Genomic DNA, 12,736 nt, shown 5'->3' on the forward strand with positions numbered 1-12,736 from the left:
AAATTGCTTGTCGCCAAGTGACCCCTGATTAACTTTCAGTAGTTGTGATGCAGGCAATCTTGGGTTTGTGACATGGGTGGCGGTCATAGTCGCTGTGTAGTCTCAGCCTAGGCAGTATAATGCAGAAAAAAAGCTAAGAAATTAGGTGTAAAACCCATGGTGGGATATTCCTTGAGGTTCTGCCTTTTTTTTTTATTGATGGGTCTTCTAAGTCTGTGAGTATGCGTCAGGAGCAAGCGTGAGTGGTATCCAGGAGAACAACCGGTCCCAGAATAGTCTGCAGTATTGCTTATGAATGATATAATGACATTTACTTCAAGTGGTGTAAGTTTTTGCATAGGAAACTGACGTGGCTATATTCATGCTGGCAGTGATGAGCCATGAAGTATGACTTTTTGCACATGACTTGTGTCTGCCGTAGAAAAATGCAAAATATCAATGAACTGTGTCATTTAAAAAAAACAAAGAAGTGCAGATAGCAGTACAATTAGAGATGAGCAAAGTATTAAGAAATTCGATTCAGCTGCTTTGCCGAATTTTATTTAAAAAAATTGCTTTGTGACGAATAACTGACAGGAAGCGGCGATTGCGCCACACCCTGTCATTGTACCCCTCAGATGCCGCATTCATACATGATCACAGCATCCGACACCAATAATCGGGTTTAAAAAACGAATAAAAAAAAAACACTTACCTCATCCATTTGCTCGCAATGGGCCGGCCGCCGTGGACTTTGATTATCTCAACACTAAGTACAATACTACAACATGAGTCCATGATCTATATAAAGTAGGGCTTAGTGGGCACCATCTCAGGCCTGGACTACTGCAACATCCTCCTCTGTGGCCTCCCATCCAGCACTCTCATACACCTCCAATCTATCCTCAACTCTGCTGCCCAGTTAATCCACCTCTCCCCCATTTCTCTTCGGCCTCTCACCTCTGCTAATCCCTTCATTGGCTTCCCATTGCCCTGCAAATTCAGTTCAAGATACTAACAACTACATTTAAGGCCATCCACAATCTGTCCCCTCAGTACATCTCTGCTTTCCGGATACATCCCCACACGTGATCTCTGATCCTCCCAGGACCTCCTTCTCTGTTCTTATCTTTGCACAATTATCTGCAACATTTCTCGCATGCATCCCCCATAATCTGGAACTCCCTACCCCAGTACATCAGACTCGCCCCCAACATCTAAACCGAAGTTCAAAATTGTCCTGAAAAACCCACTTTTTCAGGAAAGCCTACAATAAGTATGCTACCACCACACAGCCATTTGGGCAGCTTTTACCCTTACCTACTGTACTATGTCCTTCCCCTTTCCTTTGTAGATTTTAGGCTCTCGCAGTCAGTGACCTCACTACCTCTGTGCCAGTCTATTAAGAAGTTCATTGTACTTGTGTTGTTTTATATTATGTATGTGTAACCCCTCTTGATAGACAGCACCCTCTCTCCTTCTGTACCAGTTTGTAACTCGTCTTGTTTATGATCCGCCATTCATGTACGGCGCAGTGGAAAGTGACTTCTGGACAGCCACCGTACAGGTATAGCGCGCTGATGGGGCGGGTGCAGGAGCTGCGCCCATTCGTTCAGCGGCAGGGGTCTGGCTGTTCCTGACAGACAAGCCCCTGCTGTATACGTCGGCAGCGGTGAATACACTGATGCTGGCACATTAACCCTTTGTATGCGGCATGCTCAGAGTTTGCAAAGGGAGGGGGTTCCCTCTCCGACCTCATTGGGTCCCAATGCTGCGGTGATGGGGACCCAATAGCTGGGAAGGCAGCCCAATGCCTTCCATAGGCATCGTGCTTGCCTTCTACGGAAGCCTGGGGGACCCAGCCCCCTGGGTCTCTCAGGCAAGCAGGCTGTAAGTGTATTACAATGGTAATACAATGACAGTCAATGCATTACAATACACTATGTATTGCAATGCATTGTAGATGGTATCAGACCCCCAATAATGAATGTCCCAAAGTGGGACAAAAAAAAAAGTTAAAAAAAAAAAGTTTCTTTAAAATAATAAAATAAAAATGAAGTTTCATGTAAAAAAAAATCATCCTTTCCCCTCATGAAGCCATATACAATAAAGAACAAAATAGACATAATAGGTATCGCCGCGTCAGATGAATGCCGTTAAAATAAAAAGTAAAAACCTTGCCAAAATAGCAATTTTTTGGGCCAAAAAGTGCAGTAGCGAGCGATCAAAAAGTACAACGTACCCCAGAATGGCACCACTGAAAATGTCACCTCAACCCGCAAAAAATGAGCCCCTGCACAAGATGACGGACACAAAAAAAAAAATATGGCTCAGAAAATGGAACACAAAAAATGCGTTTATTGTGTAAGATTGCAAAAAATAAAAATAGACGTATTAGGTATCTCTGCATCCACAATGACCTGCTCTATAAAAATATCTAATGGTCTACCCCTTCAGGTCAATGCTGTAAAAAAAGATTTAAAAACATTTTTTATTTGTCATCTTGCCTTACAAAAAGCATAATAGCAAGTGATCAAAAAGTACTATGTACCCCAAAATTTTACCAATGAAAATGTCAACTCATCCCATAAAAATGAGCCCCCACAAAAACAGGATTTTTATTTAAAAACTGCTTTGTATAAAATTAATAGAATGTAAAAAAAAACTGTATGAAATTGGTATCTCTGTACTCGTACTGACCACCAAAATAATGATAACGTATCATTTTTCCTATACAGTATTCGCCACAATAACAAAATCCAAAATGCAGTGGCAGAGTTGCCGCATTTTCTTTATCCTGCCTCCCAAAAAGCTTAATAAAAAGGGATCTAAAAATTGTATGTACCCCATAATAGAAACAATGATAAAGTTCAGTTAAGAGAAAAATAAAATGTGTGGTTGTCAGGAAATGGCTGTACTGGTCTCTAGAGGCTGATCAATAGCAACATGGCGCCCATAAACTATTCCACCAAAAACTGGTCTCTAGTCCAAAAGCCATATGGTGCTATTTTTCTTCTGATCCCTGTCGTGTGCCCAAACAGCAATTTACAACAACATATGGGGTGGTTGTCATGTTCAGGAGAAAACGCTTAAAAAATTTGTGATGCTTTTTCTCCTATTACCCCTTGTAAAAATGAAAAACGGGGAGCTCATGCAACATTTTATTGGAAGAAATGAAAATTTTCACAGCCTGGTGTTTCTAAATTCTATTAAAAGCCTGTGGGGTTAAAGTGGTCAGTACACCCCTCAATAAATTACTTAAGGGGTGTAGTCCAAAATGGGGTAAATTTTTGGGGGATTCTACTGCACCTTAGTGTGCCTTCAAATGCAACATGATGCCCAAAAACCATTCCAGCTAAATCTGCCTTCAAAAACCATATGGTTTTCCTTTTCTTCTGAGCCCTGCCATGTGCTCATACAGCAGTTTACAAACACATATGGGGTAAACAGCAAAATTAGGGTAATAAATACTGAATTTTGTTTGGCTGTTAACACTTGCTACCTTACAGGAAAAATAGATTAAAATGTAAAATCTTCAAAAAAAAAACTTGAGCGTGTAGTTTCTAAAATGGGGTCATTTATTGGTGGTTTCTACTATGTAAGGCCCACATAGTGACTTAAAAATTCAATTGGTTCTTAAAAAAGTGGATTTTGGAAGTTTCCTTAAAAATGTTAAAATTTGCTTCTAAAAATCTAAGCCTTGTAACATCCTAAATATAATAAAATGACATTCATAAAATGATGCACATATGGTAAATGTTAATTAATAACTATTTTATGAGGTATCACAATCCATCTTAACCCCTTAAGGACTCAGCCCTATTTCACCTTAAGGACCAGGCCATTTTTTGCTAATCTGACCAGTGTCACTTTAAGTGATGATAACTTTAAAACGCTTTGACTTATCCAGGCCATTCTGAGAATGTTTTTTCGTCACATATTGTACTTCATGACACTGGTAAAATGAAGTAAAAAAAAAACATTTTTATTTATAAAAAAATACCAAATTTACCAAAAAGTTTCAATTTCTCTACTTCTATAATACATAGTAATACCTCCAAAAATAGTTATTACTTTACATTCTCCATATGTCTACTTCATGTTTGGATCATTTTGGGAATGATATTTAATTTTTTGGGGATGTTACAAGGCTTAGAAGTTTAGAAGCAAATCTTGGAATTTTTCTGAAATTTTCAAAAACCCAATTTTTAGGGACCAGTTCAGGTCTGAAGTCACTTTGCGAGGCTTACATAATAGAAACCACCCAAAAATGACCCCATTCTATAAACTACACCCCTCAAGGTATTCAAAAACTGATTTTACAAATGTCGTTAACCCTTTAGGTGTTCCACAAGAATTAATGGAAAATAGAGATACAATTTCAAAATTTCACTTTTTTGGCAAATTTCCATTTTAATAATTTTTTTCTAGTTACAAAGCAAGGGTTAACAGCCAAACCAAACTCTATATTTATGGCCCTGATTCTGTAGTTTACAGAAACACCCCATATGTGGTCGTAAACCGCTGTACGGGCACACGGCAGGGCACAGAAGGAAAGGAATGCCATACGGTTTTTGGAAGGCAGGTTTTGCTGGACTGGTTTTTTTGACACCCATGTCCCATTTGAAGCCCCCTGATGCACCCCTAGAGTAGAAACTCCATAAAAGTGACCCCATCTAAGAAACTAAACCCCTCAAGGTATTTAAAACTGATTTTACAAACGTCGTTAAACCTTTAGGTGTTCCACAAGAATTAATGGAAAATAGAGATACAATTTCAAAATTTCACATTTTTGACAGATTTTCCATTTTAATAATTTTTTTCCGGTTACAAAGCAAAGGTTAACAGCCAAACCAAACTCATTATTTATGGCCCTGATTCTGTAGTTTACAGAAACACCCCATATGTGGTTGTAAACTGCTGTACGGGCACACGGCAGGGCGCAGAAGGAAAGGAATGCCATACGGTTTTTGGAAGGCAGATTTTGCTGGACTGTTTTTTTTGACACCATGTCCCATTTGAAGCCCCCCTGATGCAACCCTAGAGTAGAAACTCCATAAAAGTGGCCCCATTTTAGAAACTACGGGATAGGGTGGCAGCATTGTTGGTACTAGTTTAGGGTACAGACCATCACACGGTCTGATATGGGTGTGGCTTACAGTCTTGCTTTGTTCACATTGCACTAGCTGTCCTGCTAGGCGGTTGTGTGGAAGCTTGGCTGTAAGCTGGATTACATCACCTTCAGACCGTGTTCACACCACAGTTAGCGTAGTGGTAGGACCCCGTGCCATGCTGAGTGACCGTGACGTGGTGCATGATGGGCTCCGATATTTTCCTGACAGGAATATATTGGCAAAAGTCTCAGCTTTTAATATCTGCTTGTATGACCAGCTAGTATAGTCAGTGGCATATCCTTTTGGTGCATTTTCTTCAGTGATTTATACATATGATTTTTGGTTGCTCTATATTACACTTTTTGTGAGGCAAGATAACAAAAAATAGCTGTTTTGGCACCGTTTTTATTTTTTGTTATTTACAACATTCATCTGACAGGTTAGATCATGTGATATTTTTATAGACCAGGTTGTCACGGATACGGCGATACCTAATATGTATACTTTTTTTTTATTTATGTAAGTTTTACACAATGATTTCATTTTTGAAGCAAACAAAATCATGTTTTAGTGTTTCCATAGTCTGAGAGCCATAATTTTTTCAGTTTTTGGGCGATTACCTTGGGTAGGGTATGATTTTTGCGGGATGAGATGATGGTTTTATTGGCACTATTTTGGGGTGCGTGTGACTTTTTGATCGCTTGCTATTACACTTTTTGTGATGTAAGGTGACAAAAAATTGTTTATTTAGCACAGTTTTTATTTTAAATTTTTTCGGTGTTCATCTGAGGGGTTAGGTCATGTGATATTTTTATAGAGCTGGTCGATACGGACGCGGCGATACCTAATATGTATACTTTTTTTTTATTTATGTAAGTTTTACACAATAATATAATTTTTTTAACAAAAAAAAATCATGTTTTAGTGTCTCCATATTCTGAGAGCCATAGTTTTTTCAGTTTTTGGGCGATTATCTTAGGTAGGGTCTCATTTTTTGCTGGATGAGATGACGGTTTGATTGGCACTATTTTGGGGTGCATATGACTTTTTGATCGCTTGCTATTACACTTTTTGTGATATAAGGTGACAAAAAATGGTTTATTTAGCACAGTTTTTATTTTTTATTTTTTCCGGTGTTCACCTGAGAGGTTAGGTCATGTGATATTTTTATAGAGCCGGTCGATACGAACGCGGCGATACCAAATATGCATACTTTTTTTTTTTTATGTAAGTTTTACACAATAACAGCTTTTTTCAAACAAAAAAAATGAGCCATAGTTTTTTTAATTTTTTGGGCGATTGTCTCAGGTAGGGGCTCATTTTTTGCGGGATGAGGTGACGGTTAGATTGGTACTATTTTGGTGGGCAAACACCTTTTTGATCGCTTGCTGTTGTACTTTTTGTGATGTAAGGTGACAAAAAAATGGTTTATTTAGCACAGTTTTTATTTTTTATTTTTTACGGTGTTCATCTGAGGGGTTAGGTCATGTGATATGTTTATAGAGCCGGTCGATACGGACGCGGCAATACCTAATATGTATACTTATTTTTTTCCTATTCTTTGCCAAATTTTTTTAACTTTATTTGGGGAAAATGAAGTTTTTGTTTATTTTTACTTGAAACTTTTAATTTTGTGGGGGGAAAACTTTTTTTTCAACATTTTTTTTTTACTTTATTTTTTGTCCCACTTCGGGACTTGAACTTTGGGGGGTAGATTCCTTTACAATGCATTCCAATACTTCTGTATTGGAATGCATTGGCTGTATGAGTATTACTGTGTGTATTACTCATACAGCTTCCGGGGCCTGTGAGATCCAGGGGGCTGGATCTCACAGGCTCTTCACCGGAAGGCAGCGGAATGATTTCAGCGGGCATCCTGTTTCGATTAACCCCCGCCGCGCCGCAATCGCGGTTTAATCCCATGACGTACTAGTACGTCATGGGTCCTTAGGGACTCGGGAAACATGCCGTACCGGTACGTCATGCGTCCCTAAGGGGTTAAAAGCAGAGAAATTCTAATTAAGAAAAAATTAATTTTTCCAAATTTTACGTAAATTTTGTATATTTTTTATAAATAAAAGGTAAAATATATTGAATCAAATTTACCTTTAACATAAAGTGCATTGTGTCACAAAAAAATCAATCTCAGAATCGCTTGGATAAGTAAAGGAACTCCAAAGTTATTACTACAGAAAGTGACACAGATTTGCAAAAATAGGCCTGGTCAGGAAGGTGTAAAATAGCTGGGTCCAGAAGGGGTTATTGGTGGATTCAAATAAATAATAATAATAATAAGAGAAGAAAAAAAGTCTAAACATGTATAATCATAGGCATAGTGCTCATGAACACTGGCGTGGAACCTGTGCAGCTTCCCCAGGTGCCTTTCAAGCAGAAGCCCCTGACCACTACGTGGCCACACCTGCGGAGGGAAGCATTCTCCAGGAGGAACTGAAATATAAATGCTGTTAGGTGTTAATGGAGTTAGTTGGCATTGGTGCAAATATATATTGCAGCCACACACAACAATAGTCCTTAAAAGGACTTTTGGGTCTATTACACTCCCTACACTATCTCTCCCTTCTGCTCTCCAGCTCTCCCTGACTAATAGACTGAGCCGAACACGTGTCATCGGGTGCTATATAGCACCTGATGACACGTTCCGGCTAGCCAATTACGCGATGCTCGAGTAAAATTAGTGTTCGGCTGAGCATGCTCGCCCAACACTAACTGCTACCATCAAAGTTGCTATAATCATAAATCTAATGTGGCATCTGCAACTGATTAAATAATCCACGTCTGGCATCCATATCAATTAAAGGAGTAGATAGATAGATAGATAGAAAGATAGATAGATAGATAGATAGATAGATAGATAGATAGATAGATAGATACTGTAGATAGATAGATAGATAGATATACAGACAGAAGTATGAAGAAGATACATAAATCCTTTTAAAACTAGATACAACATGGTTTAGCATACTAATCCTTACCACAGGCACACAGAGCTGGCAAGTCATGAGCATGGTATACAGCTCGCAGCAGGGGGACAGGAATACCACCTTTAACTGTAACACAGGAGTAACTAAATGTCAGACTTGGTATTACAACCATTGTCATTTCTAGCCTATCCTAGAATATGTCAGAAAGGTCTCATGGTAGGGTCTTATGTTTGCAAACCTTACCTATTTGGAAAACAGGGTCCTTATGATTCCTGTTGTGTCTAGCAAAACAAAATGTCCGGTAGTAACCAAGAGGATCAGAGATCAGTTGGCCTCTTGTTCTTGACCCATGATGGGCTATATCACAGGGCCCCCATTCTCCTAGTAAATGTAGCAACTTCAACCATTTGACATTTATGACCTATCCTCCAGATACAGGATATAAAATTTAGAATTTTATCTGAAACAACAGTAAATCTAGCAATACTCATTAGAGCTATGTCAGCTGAACCTACAGATTTTGGCAGGTTCAGTCAACCATCTAATGGCTGATGTCGGAGAAGATAAGGATCAGTGTTCTACTGTTGATTCTGGGATACAGGAATAAATAGGCTAAGGCCTCATGCACACGACCGTTGTGTGCATCCGTGGCCGTTGTGCCGTTTTCCGTTTTTTTTCGCGGACCCATTGACTTTCAATGGGTCCGTGGAAAAATCGGAAAATGCACCGTTTTGCAGCCGAGACCGTGATCCGTGTATCCTGTCCGTCAAAAAAATATGACCTGTCCTATTTTTTTGACGGACAACGGTTCACGGACCCATTCAAGTCAATGGGTCCGTGAAAGAACACGGATGCACACAAGATTGGCATCCGTGTCCGTGATCCGTGGCCGTAGGTTACTTTCATACAGACGGATCCAAAGATCCGTCTGCATAAAAGCTTTTTCAGATCTAAGTTTTCACTTCGTACAAACTCAGATCCGACAGTGTGGCACAGTGTGCCACACAGTGTGCGCCCCCCATCGGCCCCCCCTCCCTCTATAGCACAGTGTGGCACAGTGTGCGCCCCCCATCGGCCCCCCCTCCCTCTATAGCAGTGATGGCGAACCTATGGCACGGGTGCCAGAGGCGGCACTCAGAGCCCTCTATGTGGGCACCCGCACCCTGGAAAAACTCTATGACGTACCAATATGCTTTAGACTTTTCCTGCCATTCATCAGCACAGGACGCACTATGAACAGCACAGGCAGCGCACTGAATGTAGACTATTAAGCTATTATAGCTATATGATAAAGTACATGAAAGATATACTATATTGGTATTCAGGTTAAATTGCCGTGTTGGCACTTTGCGATAAATAAGTGGGTATTTGGTTGCAGTTTGGGCACTTGGTCTCTAAAAGGTTCACCATCACTGCTCTATAGCATTAACAACATTGGTGGCCAGTGTGCGGCCTCCCATCTCCCCCCCCCCCATCATTGGTGGCAGCGGAGTTCCGATCGGAGTCCCAGTTTAATCGCTGGGGCTCCGATCGGTAACCATGGCAACCAGGACGCTACTACAGTCCTGGTTGCCATGGTTACTTAGCAATAGTACAATAGTAGAAGATTCATACTTACCTGCTGCTGGCTGCTGCGATGTTTGTGTCCGGCCAGGAGCTCCACCTACTGGTAAGTGACAGGTCTGTGCGGCGCATTGCTAAATGAACTGTCACTTACCAGTAGGAGGAGCTCCCGGCCGGACACAGACATCGCAGCTCCCAGGTAAGTATGAATCTTTTACTATTGTACTATTGCTAGTAACCCACTGCCACCAATGATCGGGGGGGGGGGGGAGATGGGAGGCCGCACACTGGCCACCAATGTTGTTAATGCTATAGAGGGAGGGGGGGCCGATGGGGGGCGCACACTGTGCCACCAACGAATTATTACAATAGAGGGAGGAAGGGGGGGGGGGGGCGGGGGGCGCACACTGTGCCACCAACAAATTATTACAATAGAGGGAGGAAGGGGGGGGGCCGCACTGGCCACCAATGATATTCAAACTGGGGAGGGGGGGGTCTGCCCCCTGCTGCCTGGCAGCCCTGATCTCTTACAGGGGGATATGATAGTACAATTAACCCCTTCAGGTGCGGCACCTGAGGGGTTATTGTGCTGATCACGGCCCCCTGTAAGAGATCGGATGCTGCTAGGCAGCAGGGGGCAGTCATGTACACAGTTTGTAGTATATTCTAACTAGAAGCGTCCCCATCACCATGGGAACGCCTCTGTGTTAGAATATACTGTCGGAAATGAGGTTTCACGATCCAACTCATATCCGACAGTATATTCTAACATAGAGGCGTTCCCATGGTGATGGGGACGCTTCAAGTTAAAATATACCATCGGATTGGAGAAAACTCTGATCCGATGGTATAAAAGGGACTCCAGACTTTACATTGAAAGTCAATGGGGACGGATCCGTTTGAAATGGCACCATATTGTGTCAACGTCAAATGGATCCGTCCCCATTGACTTGCATTGTAATTCAGGACGGATCCGTTTGGCTCCGCACGGCCAGGCGGAAACCAAAACGACTTTTTTTTTCATGTCCGTGGATCCTCCAAAAATCAAGGAAGACCCACGGACGAAAAAACGGTCACGGATCACGGAAAAACGGGACCCCGTTTTGCGAACCGTGAAAATATACTGTCGTGTGCAATAAGCCTTAAACAATGACCAAGTGAATAAATGATTTATTGAATAATAAAGACACATTCAGATACTGCAACAATTATATCAAAAGCATATAAAGTAAAGAAACAGTCACTTACGTCAGGTCAGATCTTGGTAATGTGATGTCCCCAGGCCAGCGGTATTCTTCTCTGCAGCTCCGGCAATTTCCTGGTAGTCTGGGAGACAGGCTGGGTCTCCCTGTGCAGCAGTGCTGGCCAATCAGAGCTGCTGCACGTACGTTAAGGCACCGTGACGTCACTGGTCATATGATGCCATTACATGTCATGTGACCAGGATGTGTGACCTATTTAAACAGGAAACCTGCTGGCCACAGGTTGCCTGTGATTGGTCTTATCTTCTGGATTGCCAAACTAACGTTTTTTCCTTCTAATAGTTACTATTAGATTCCTGACTTCAGCTTGTACCCTGACTCTGACTTGTCTTTGACCCCTTGGATTTGATGTGAGCCCCTGGTTTTTACCGCTGGCTATCCCTGGTTCATGTTGCTGGTTTTGATTCTGGTTTGGACTCTCCTGATATTGACCTCGGCTTGGTACATTTTTGGTCCTGTTCTATGTCCGCTGTGCCGTTCTGTCACTAGTCATCTGTTATTTTGTGTCCCTGTGTTCCCTTTCCTGATTCAGGCCCTGCACATATATAGGAAGGTTGTCCAGTTGCAGGCTGCCAGTTAGGGTGGATCGTGCAAATAGGTAGGGACATGGGACAGGGATGCGGGTGAAGTTCAGGGCCTCACTAATCCCTTTGTGACAGGTAAGATCTCATTGTGCACCAATGCCCAAGATGGTGGATAACAAAGAGTTAAAGGTAGCATGTTCAAAAGATGTCTTATTTGGAGCTTACCCACTGTGATATGCCAGTAGTATGTATAGCTATAGTGCGCATGCTGGAATGGGCACAACATTGCTCCTAAATATTGCTAATAGCTGCATGTTGTGTGCAAAGGTGGCATTAGCAAAATGTGCTATATGGCCATGAAGCTGAATATGTTAGACATTTGAATTAGAAATGAACCCTTCTATACAACTGGACACATTGGGGGAGATTTATAAAACTGGTGTAAATTAGAGCTGGCTTAGTTGCCCATAGCAACCTATCAGATTCCATCTTACATTTTCCAAAGGAGCTGTGAAAAATGAAAGGTAGAATCCGATTGGTTGCTATGGGCAACTAAGTCAGTTCTACATTACACCAGTTTGATAAATCTCCCCCATTGAGTTTCAACTTTCCAATTCTTTTGTCTTTGGGGAGATAAGCTGCTGCCAGAGGTGTCCTGCAGCTGCATTCTCTCCTCCCCCATTTGCCTGACCAAGCTGAGTATACATATGTATGAGAGGAATCAGGAGAGATAGTTGGTTTGGCTGACAGCTATCTCCATTATATGACAGATTATGTGGCACTCATAACGAGAAAATGGGGGCTCCTGGTTGGGGGTCTCAGCCTGATAATCCAAGTACATAAATAATAACCTGAGCACTCCAAGTAAAAATTGGGGCGTCTTTAAAAATCTTTGTAAGACAATCAGGTTGTGTGACGTTTTGCTCATGTGACCTTTCTCAGAAAATAGAATAGACATGTATGTAAGTATATACAGTACAGACCAAGAGTTTTCTTTATTTTCATGACTATGAAGGCATCAAAACTATGAATTAACACATGTGGAATTATATACATAACAAACAAGTGTGAAACAACTGAAAATATGTCATATTCTAGGTTCTTCAAAGTAGCCACCTTTTGCTTTGATTACTGCTTTGCACACTCTTGGCATTCTCTTGATGAGCTTCAAGTGGTAGTCCCCTGAAATGGTCTTCCAACAGTCTTGAAGGAGTTCCCAGAGATGCTTAGCACTTGTTGGCCCTTTTGCCTTATCTCTGCGGTCCAGCTCACCCCAAACCATCTCGATTGGGTTCAGGTCCGGTGACTGTGGAGGCCAGGTCATCTGGCGCAGCACCCCATCACTCTCCTTC

This window comes from Bufo bufo, chromosome 1, assembly GCF_905171765.1.
Source record: "Bufo bufo chromosome 1, aBufBuf1.1, whole genome shotgun sequence".
Taxonomy (NCBI): Eukaryota; Metazoa; Chordata; class Amphibia; order Anura; family Bufonidae; genus Bufo; species Bufo bufo.